This window comes from Ailuropoda melanoleuca, chromosome 14 (genome assembly GCF_002007445.2).
Source record: "Ailuropoda melanoleuca isolate Jingjing chromosome 14, ASM200744v2, whole genome shotgun sequence".
NCBI lineage: Eukaryota > Metazoa > Chordata > Mammalia > Carnivora > Ursidae > Ailuropoda > Ailuropoda melanoleuca.
Genome location: NC_048231.1, coordinates 81014005 through 81024466, shown reverse-complemented (window position 1 = coordinate 81024466; position 10462 = coordinate 81014005). Strand labels below are relative to the sequence as shown.

The following is a 10462-nucleotide window of genomic DNA, read 5'->3' as shown; positions in this document are numbered from 1 at the left end:
CTCTGGAGCTGTCCCTGGTTTGGTATGCTCTCCCTAGGGTGGGTGGGGGGAACATTTCTCTTTGTTCTAGATGCTTCTCCTCCTGCCCTCAATCCAACACTTCTCCAGGTGGTTGGACCTCAGGACCCCAGTGCTCATCTCAGCCTGCCTAGCCTTCTCTGGAGAGGCTGCCAGCCCCCTGGGAGCTGTGGTGAATGAGTGCCCGTCCATCATTCCTGAGCAATAGGAAGGCAAGACGCTAGTTAGCCAGAGTGGGAGGGGGTGCTGCTTCGGTACAGACCTGGCAAAGGCAGTGCGTTTGGACCGCTCCTCGCTGGTGAGACAGTGGAGGGCAGTTAAGCCGTGAGGATCCCCCTTGGCGCATGTGCAGGTGGTGAGAACACCCTTGATCGCTGACCTGGACGCTCACGGGTGTTGCTGGGGGAAGGCTGCCTTTAGGACGAGCACAGTTCACATGGGGCTTTCAATGAAGAGCTAATGGAATGACATTTTAATTGCGTATCTGACAAGTTAAGAGAAATGAGGGGTGGGGGAGGAGATGGGGTCAGGGAAACAGAGTCCTTCCCTCCACTCTCCCTCGTAACAGGGAGAACGGACAATTTATCACCCACAATAGGACATTTCTGAAAGTGAAGATGGGCATTATTATAAGGGAAAACAGGTGTAAAATGAGACTTTCTCAGCAAACAGGAGACTTCAGGAGCCAATATAATTGGCTATAGGTTGTCCTGTTCATTTGGCCATGATAAAAAAGAAAGAAGACTTCACAGCCCTCTAGGTAATTAATGAGTTGTATGGCCCTTAGGATATCACCTCACCCTTCGGACTCCTGGTTTCTCTCCCATAAATTTCATTCATTCATCCTGCAGGCATTATTTTGTGCCTTTCATGTACAAGGCAATGGGCCAGGGGCTGGAAGTTCAGAAGTGACCATGACAGGTCCCTGGCATAAGTCCAGCAGTCTCTGACCTCTGGGGTCCCTGCCCCCTCCAGAGACACAGCACCAGCCCATGAAATCACGTGGTTTAGTCTGGGGAGCTGAAACAGTTAAGCAACAGCCGGGTAAGGCTGTCTTTGAAATATATCCAGTTGAGTGGGACAGATAACAACAAGGAAACGGCGAGATGGGGGAACATGTGCCCATTTTATGGAAGAGGAGCCTGACACTCAAAGGGATGGCATGACGTACTCCACAGCATACAGCCAGGAGGCGGCAGAAGTGAGATTCGAACCCAAAGCCGCCTGACTATAAAGTTTGTGTTCCCTCCTTACACCTCACCTTTCTCTTCTTTAACGCTTGCTTGTTCCTCCTCCTCGCCCCCATCCAACCATCTGGCCCGCAGCCCTCGTGGCACAGACAGACCCCCAAGGAGACAGGGCAGGTGCCCCGGAGCAGTTGTAACACTCACTGAGGACGGCTGAGGGTCTGAGCTCGGCCACTTCCCCTCCATGCTCTCAGATTGCACAGCTGGAGAGCAGACCCACGAACACGTCTGTTCCCAGTCTTCCAGAGCACAGAGGGTGGTGGAGAACAGTGTGATCGACATCCTGGAACTGCTCAGAGAAGGGGGAAGGTCTACAAAGCCACGTTTAATGCTTGATACAAAAGACACAACGCCAACCGATACCATTCTCTATGCAACTCCCACTGAAACATTATCTAGAAACCTGCCCCAGACAGGGATCTCGCTCTGCCCGAGGTCTCCTCGGACAGATGACTACATCTCACATTTTTAGCTCTTTTCGTCCGGGCCCTTCCGCTAAGGCATCTGCCCCCTTCTCTCTTCATATGCACCTAACCCTTGTTTTCACGTTTAAAAAAAATGATGAGTGAGGTTGAGTGGTGTGAGCAGTTTTGGCGGGCATTTAGACTCGATGTTTTTCCTTATCGATTTCCGGGAGCTCTTTATACTGTAGGTGTAAACATAGCCCCATTACGTATAGTGCGAGTGCTTTCTCCCCGTCTGTTGACTTTCAGCTTGGATTATGGTTATCTTTAGGACATAAAAGTTTTTGACTTTTATTTAATCAAATCCATCCCTTTTTGTTTTCCTTTATGGCTTGTGGGGTTTGTGTCATGCTGAGGAAAACCTGCACGTGGACCGTGTATGTATTAAAAACACAAATTTGCCAGAGCATCAGGATCTGAAAACTTTGGTGCAGGCATCCAGGAAAGTTGTCTTACAGCAAGCAAACATTCCCCAAGGGCCTCTTTGCAAGGAGCCTTGGACCCGGAGGCCCAGGACAGCTGTTGACCTGCCCAGCCCTCATCCTGCATGCCTCACACAGCACCCCAGGTTTTGTGCTGGGCTCTGCCCTTTGCTCCCCGCAGGTCGAGGCTTGGCTGATAAGCTCAGTGAACCAAATATTGGCTGTGCCCTCAGAGTATGTTTTCCTGGGCACCAAAGCCAAATCAAGGCACGGGGACTTGTTTTTCCTTTTGGTAGCCCTGTCCTCCTCCCCGTTCCCTTCCCCACACTCTGAAAGGGATCCGAAGATCCTACTGAAACAGTTTTATGGGGGCGGGCACCTTTATCTGTTGCTGCTTTTATGGGAAACTTTTCACAGAACCGAGTACAGAAAATTATCTTTTCAAACATACCATTCCGTGTAATTTTATAAAATCTGCAGTAATTGCCCTAGAATCTGCTCAGAGAAACCTTGAGATCCAGGGGCTGCTGTGTATGAAGAGAAGCAAGAAGGCTGGTCAACCAGAAAAGCACTATTCATCCTGTTGGGGCTTATCCTTACTACTGCATTGTTTCTGGCAAGGGGGGAGAAAGATTGCTCTGGAAAGCTTCTTGGAAGGACCCAGAATCTATTGGTGTGTGCGTGCCCGCGCGCGCGCGCGCGCACACACACACACACACACACACACACACACACACACCCTAGCAATGTGGTGGTCTGTATTTAACATTTCCAAGGAGGTAACTCAAGCACTAGGTCTGTGCTGGGTCCCACTGCCTTTGCTGTCCCCATATCCTAGTGCCACATGCCTTCAGGGTACTTTTTTTTTTTTGGCAGGGCTGAGGAACAGTCAACTCCAAAGAGGCAAACATGGAGGCCCCAGTAAGGGAGCAGCTGGCAGGGAGAAGGAGCTGGGCCAGAGGCTCAGAATAGCTGGTTCTGGCGCCAAAGGGTGAAAAGGGCAGAGGAAATGGGTAGGCTGGGGCCTGTGGGAGGGGCAGCCCGGACAGGGAGGGGAAGCGGGGGTGGGTGTGTGGCTGTGGCCTGGAGATCACGTGTGCATGAGAAGTTTTCAAAGTGGAGATTCAGGAGTGGGCGAGAGGCCCGTGAGGGTGGAGGAAGGGTCTGGACTTTGCCTCTGGCCAAGGAGGGACCGGACACACAGCTCCCTCCGGATGGCCATTGTGCAGAGAGCAGCCCCAAAGAGCTCTGCTGGAGGGGTGGCATGGGGTTCAGCGGGCCAGGGAGAGGCAGGGCTGAGCAGGGATGAGGGCCGGGCTCAGCCCTGGGCTTTCAGCTAAGGACGCTCCTGAAGACGGAGGGAGAGGCTCCCCGGGGTTTGAGGGCTGGGGTCTGGGGACAAAGCATCGAGAGCTTCTCTGCTGTCCAGTAAGGACAACGTGCTGAGGCATCTCCTTGCTCAGTATACAGGAGGCACCCAGTAAGTGTCGGTGGCCTCACTGGCTGAGTCCCAAAGGGCTTGTCCCAGGTGGACAGCAGCTTCCAGGGCCACTTCGGCAAAACCATCACCAAGTATTCATCGAGCACTTAGTGGGTGCCGAGTGCTGGACAAGGCTCTGCGGAAAAGTCAAGCGCCGTGCCATAAGCAAACCTAGCGAGTACTGTGAAATCGGAGCCCTTGGCATCCTCTCCCGATCTGATAGCCAGCTAGAGTCCCAGAATCTGAGGAATCAGGAGCAGTGTTTCAGAGATCAGTAGGTTGGAGCATCCCCAGGGCTTGGATTTCACACTCCCATCTTTGCCAACCTCTGAATGAGCACTGGAGGTGCTGGGAGCTCGTCGCCTACCAAGGCCCCTCCTTTCATCTTTGGGCCACACTGACGAGGGAGAAGGAGCATGGTGGGAGGGGAGAGCAGCAGCTGAGAGTCAGGGGCTCCGGGCCCAGCTCCCCCACCTCTGGCCCCGGATCTTAGAAAGTCACTTAGTGCCTCGGCCTCCTGGTCTTCAGCTCCCGAGCGGGCAGCAGGGCTCCTGCGGAGACTGTGGTCAGCTGTTCACAAAGTGCTTTACCTGCTCACCCAGCTGCACTGAGCTGCAGCTGGGAGCCCTGATCGTAAAAGAGCATCTGGAGGCTTCTTTATCCCCTCCTCCACCTCCACCCACTTGGTCCTGCGTCATCTGCACAGAGCCCTGCAAGGAAGCCTTCCTTAGGACATTTGTTTGCATTTGGTAGGTAAGTTAACCCAGGCTCAGAGACGTGAAGTGTCGCGTCCAAGGACACACAGCCAGCTTGTGACAGTGGAGCGGAGACCAAAGTCTCCTGCACTCCAGACCCATGTGCTTCCCACCCCTGAACTCTGCCTCTCTCAAGGGAGCTCAGGAGGCAATACCACTCATAGGCTCCGTCAGCCGGACAGGTTCACTCACCATCGTGCCGTGCTTTAAACTCTTCCCCCGCGACAACCCCAGGGGAACACCCCCGCTACCCTTTATTGAGGACCTGCCACGTGCCAGGCCCCTGACCTTCCTACGTCCTCACCAGCCCGTCCCAGAAGCACCTTCTAAGCAAAGTAGGCTGTGCATTTTGTGGGTCTGAGAGAATCATAGACGGGACTCCCAGAAAGCAAGAAATGCCTGGGACGACACAGCGCCTATGCTCCAGAGGCAATGGGATCCCCTCTCTTTCCTTTTTCCCTGCTGGATAGAGATTCCTCTTTCTTTTTTTCTTTTCTTTTTTTTTTTCTTTTAAAAGCAATGCCAGCTTTTCGTCCTTCTCCAGAATCCTCTCTGATTCTTAATGTAAAAGGAACTCATTTTGCCCAAGTGGTTGAGTGAAGCTGAGCAGTGGAAAGCTCTGCCGTGATGTGTCCGGTGTCTTTGCGTCACTTCTGCCACACGCCCCAGCTCACGAGTCTCAGACATGGATTCCTTCCCATCTTCATGACCATCCCATCCAGTGGGTATTCTCAGTTCTGTATGGCAGATGAAGATCTGAGGCTCAGAGTGGTCGAGCAGTGGGCCCTGAAAGCCAGCGCCCCCCACCCCCGCCGTGTGGTAGATAGCATGACCTAGACTGAGAAGGACCCCATGGAGCTGGGCAGGAAGGCTTCCTGGAGCTGGGGACCCGAGCTGGGGCACTGGCGGATGGAACACACAGGCTGCCCGCGTTAATGCCTCGGGGTAGAAAGGAGGTTGCCCAGCTGGAGCCACAGGGAAGCACAGACAGTGGGAAGAGAGGGGGAGACTGCCAAAGCGTCTGTGGGCTCAGAATGGAAGCAAGGGATGTTGACTGTTGGTTGGGCCACCCTGTTTCTCTTTGGGGGTGCAGCGCCCAGTATACTGCATCCAAGGCCTGCCCCTGACCACCTGGGACGACACAGCGCCTATGCTCCAGAGGCAATGGGATCCCCTCTCTTTCCTCTTTCCCTGCCGGATAGAGATTCCTCTTTCTTTTTTTGTTTTTTTCTTTTTTAAGATTTTACTTATTTATTTGACACAGAGAGAGAGAGAGGGAGAGGGAGAGAGCAAGCACAAGCAGGGGGGAGGGGCAGAGGGAGAAGCAGGCTCCCCACTGAGCAAGGAGCCTGATGTGGGACTCGATCCCAGGACTCCAGGATCATGACCTGAATCGACGGCAGATGCTTAACCGACGGAGCCACCCAGGTGCCCCGAGATTCCTCTTTGTTTTCCCCGAAGATGCCGCTTCAGCGGCCCTCTGGAGAAGACCCTTCCGTCTTCAGTTGCCAGGGACACTGAACCTCCCCAGGACTGGCCCTCCCCACGATGATGTCCCCAGCCCCTATGCCGAATCCACACCTCCACAATACCCCCGTGAAACGCAGGCTTTTTGGCAGGTGGGAAACTGAGAGCCTGAAAAGTTGAAGAGCCCGGCTTCCCCCTGACGTGACCTGGCTTTGCAGACAAAGGACAAATGTACGATTCCACTTATATGAAATACCTAAAACAGGCAAATTCATAGAGACAGAAAGTAGATTCCAGGTCACCAGGGGGGGAGGCAGGAGGGGATAATCGGGAAGTTATTGCTTAATGGTTACGTTTTGGGGGGGGTTGATGAAAAAGTTTTGGAAACCGTGGTGACGGTTGCACAGCGCCGTGAATATAATTAATGCCACCGAACTGTGCACTCAAATGGTTAGAATGGCACCTTTGATCTTATATATTTTTTACCACAATTTTTTAAAGTTCTTCTCAGGTAGAGGTAATCAAAGAACATCTGTCAAAAAACAATATGGGAGGAACGTATCATGCCGGTGACCCAGACAGGTGTGCCGTGCGTACACCCAGCTCTGAATCTGGGCTCCACCAGTATTAGCTTGGTGGCCTAGGCAAGCTGCTCATCTCCCCTTACCTGAGTTTCCTTGTCTGTACCGTGAGGTTATGGCGAGGCTTGTGCGGACTGGGGCGCATGCAGTTGGAGCAGAGCAATAAAAACTGTGTGATGAGCGGCTGTCATGGTTATGACGACGGTGTTCATGGTGACTGTGAAGTAGCTGTGTTAGGGAGGGGGTCGGGCTGGCTGTTGTCTGGGGCTCCGTTGGGAGGTTAATCCTGAGGGCGGTGAGAGGGGTGGGTGGGGCAGGGAGGAGGACTGGGGAGCAGGGCTTGGAAGCTCATGCACAATGGGTAGAGTGCAGGCTTTGTCTCTCCTGAGGCACCCCCAGCATGTGGGGCGAGGACTAGAGCAGGTCCCGATGAGTGTGGGGTTTGATCCCGGAAGGGCCGGGTCCCCTTGCTCTGCTCTGGTTTGCGCCCTGAATATGCACAAGGCCACAGAACGTGGGTGACTCTCCAGGGCTCCTCGGGCCCATCCCTGAACACTCATGGTCTTCTCCCAAGAATAGCTTACCTTGGAGTGTTAGCCCCCAAGACGTGAGTAGCTGGAATCATCAGTAACTTTTTGCTCTGGGTAGAGCAGTTCGGACTTGGTGGCCAACAGGAGACAGGGTGCTCTCTCTTCTGGATTGCTCTGTGAACATCCCCATGGCTGATCTGCAACTGTCCTCATCTGTGAAATGAAGGGTTGGTGTGTCCCTTCCACCAGGAACGCTGGTGGATTTTGTGACCTTGTTTTTAAGAATGTCTTCAAACAGAAAGAGTGATGCCATGATTTGATCCACAAGACGGTTTACAGAATTGTTTTGGTTTCAGATTTACTGAGAAGTGATACAGCTTTGCTCCCTTTACCAGCTGGATGACTTTGGGCAAGTTGCCTAAACTCTCTGTGCCTCAGTTTCTTCGTCTATAAGGACAGCAACAATCCCCGTTTGGGGGCTTGGGAGGGATAGGGGGGTGACGGTGAGGAATCAGTGAGCTAGTGTGCGTAAAGTCATTCGAATAGTGCCTAGCACCTAGAAGGGGTTTAATCAGTCTGGAGCTCCTTGCATGTGAGGAGCACTGTGCAAGCTTCTTAAGACATTCAGAGAAGGCAGAGGCCCATTCTCTGCATTCCAGGGGCCTATTAGCCTTTGCTTAGTGATGCAAGACAGTCTCCCATGACACAACAGAACGAGAAAGTGCATCATCCAAGTGCATGAGTATAAGTGCTGGAAGGGTTCTGGGCGGGTCAGGAAAGGAAGAGGACGAGAGGAGGGCACTTGGCCCAGGGCCGTGGGTAGGCAGAGAACCAACGAGAGAAGGGAATGCTCACTGTGAGTGGCTGTGTCTGTGCCCGCATGTGCGTGTTTGCTAAGAGAGCACGGACAATGGCTTACCCTAGAAGGGGAAGTCTGGGCTTGGGGACCCTGAGGCGGCACGACCGTTTGTGTGGCAGCCGGGCACCTCTCCTGCCCATGGCTGTGAGTGAGAACAGGCCTGCATCGTGCGCGGGAGCAAGCCCTTATGCATAACTCAGGGTGTGATTAATTTAATTATTTCAAAAGCCCCTTTGGTATTTCACAAGGGTCATGCCCCTAGCTGTGGGCTTGAATACAACTGCAGCAGGTTTCAATAAAATCAATTAATTTAATTTGATTTGGTTTTATGTACTTGGAGCTGGTGCCTCTTGAACTCAGTATGAAAATTATTGCAGAATAAAAATGCATATTAGTACTCGAGCCCAGTGTCCTTGGACTCTCTTCAGGGAGCCTGCAGTGCTGCTCACAAAAGCAAATCCACCCCCCCCGCCCCCCGGCCTGGCAGGAGCCGCTGCCCACTGCTCCAGCGTTCACCCCGCCAGCCTCGGACAGTGTTTATGGAGGTTACGTATGCTGTTTGTACGGTTCCCTGACTTCCAGAAGCACTTTCTTACCTGGCAGTGATGGGAACGCGCTTCCATTTTGCTTTCATGAAAGGAGCTCAGCGAGGTCTGGCTTGGCCTTGGTCACCGGCTTGCTGGTCTGCTGTGGTTAGCTAAATTAAACGGAGGCCGTATGCTGCTGTGGATGAAACCTCGCCTGTGCCCCCCGCCAAGAGACACATGAACTTGGAGGAGTCCCTTCCCTTCTCTGTGCTTTTGTCTCCCGTCCACGAGTGAGAGGGCTGGATGCCTGCTCACAAGGCTCCTTCCAGCTCAGGGTCATCCTCCATCCAGAGGACAGCTGCCCTTCCTGGGGTGGAGCCCTGCCTCCTTCCTGCTCCCCTCCCGAGGGCTCGGCTCGGAGCCAGCTCACCGAATGGTCCCTGGGACGGCGCCTCGCCTACACCTCCCAGCAGGAGCAGCTTCTCCCCCACATTCCTGCAGGTCAGAGCACGTACCGCTTTGGAGAAGGGTGGAAGGTTACAGCTCAGGGGGCCAACCCTGTCATTTTACAGATGAGGGAACCCGGTTCCAGAGTCACACAGCCATAGCCGGGGCGTGTACGATGTTAAGCCACATTCACCGTCATTATAAAGGGTGGAGATTTTGCTCAGGCTGTGTTTTCCAACTGTTCTTTTCATTCCTCTTTTTCCTGTCGGGATGGGAGATGGCCAAGCCATCTTTGGGGCCTCCCCAGTAAAGCAGATGCTGACACCAGCCATTCTAGAGCCACTGGAGCCCTCTCAAACCCAGTGGCTGCCCCTGTGATCCTGGGGGGAGTGGGCTGGGGGTGCATTCCTAAACATCCCCCATTCCGCCCTGCCCCTCCCACAGTCCCACCTCCTGACCTGGCATTTGGCACTAAGCTCCCATCCCCTTGACTTAGTGATATGTTTTGCACCTAAGCCTTACCTCCTTAGCGCTCCTCTGTGGCAGAAACAGAGTCTGTCCTTCTGTCCTCATGTCCTCGTCCTCTTTATTCCTCTCTTTATTCCTAGGATCCTCTCACTTACAATAGGCACCCTGATGTGCTGATAACTGCCCCACACACTCTCCTCGCAGTATCTCATAGTCCCTCGCAGTATCTCATTTAGTCATTTACTGCAGAGTAAGCAGTACTGTCCCCTAGTTTACAGTTGGGGGGCCCGCGGCTCAGAAAGAAGGTCGCACAGCTCCTAAGTGACAGGTCTGGGATTCAAAGCCACCATCTCAGTCCTGAGACCCTTGCACCATGCCAAGTGGCCTCCCTTGCACAGAATAGGTGTTTAACAGATCTTTAATGACAGATTATACTATACTTCCCTCTGCCAACAGCAAATGCCCCCGGAGAGATGATGGTGATGATTACTAATGCTACTACTAATAGTAATAATAATTATTATTATTCTCTATGAAGCAACTATTAATGTGTCATGCACCAAAACTCACAATGCCTGGAGAGGTGGGTACTGTGATTACCTCCACTTTACAAATGCAACAACTGAGGCATAGAGAAGTGACTTGCCTAAGGTCACCCAGAAAATAAGTGAGCTGGGCTTCAGTCCAGCCCTGCCTTTGAGGCCCAGCCCCTAGCTCCCAGTCCTAGTAAGATCGCCAGGTGAACTGGAGTCCTCTGCCTGTGGCTCTAGATGTCAGGTAGAAGGTGTTGCTGTCACGGAAGGCGGGCCGGGGTCGTGCGCTGGTGTGGGCGCTCAGGGACGCCTGCAGCTGGCACTGCCCTGCACCCAGTTGATAGCTGCAGCCTGGCTGGCCGCCTGCCTGGCCCACATCGCGCGCTGGCACGAAGCCTGGCCCCCGGGGGTAGGCGGGCAGGGGGGATGGGGCAGCGGGGGCGGGGGTCCGGTTCGGCGTTCCCAGCCCGCGGCCCTCGGGCCCCTTCCGCACCCCACTGCCCCTCTCCCGGGACGGCGCAGTCCCCGCCGGGGCCGGCGCCGTCTCTCCAGCCTTAACCGCGGGCAGGGGAGGCGCCGCGGCCTCCGGGGGAGGCGGGAGGGTGAGAAGGTCGGGCTGGGGCAGTGCGAGAATGCGGAGGGGAGGCCCGGAGAAACCAGGCTG

The 10462-nt window shown here is 54.0% G+C and overlaps 1 protein-coding gene and 1 long non-coding RNA gene across 4 annotated transcripts in view; one reads left to right on the top strand and one right to left on the bottom strand.

Moving 5' to 3' along the window:
* The window catches only part of ZBTB7C (zinc finger and BTB domain containing 7C), a 302671-nt gene that overhangs the window by 158981 nt on the left and 133228 nt on the right, over positions 1–10462 (top strand). The window lies entirely within an intron of this gene.
* LOC109489455 lies at positions 24–8773 on the bottom strand. Of its 2 annotated transcripts, XR_004620098.1 has the most exons (4): positions 8420–8773; positions 7019–7177; positions 6521–6662; positions 24–5123 (listed from the first exon to the last, which is right to left on the bottom strand). It is a non-coding gene; the product is annotated as an uncharacterized LOC109489455 (long non-coding RNA). The 2 variants fall into 2 exon arrangements; XR_004620097.1 differs by lacking the exon at positions 6521–6662.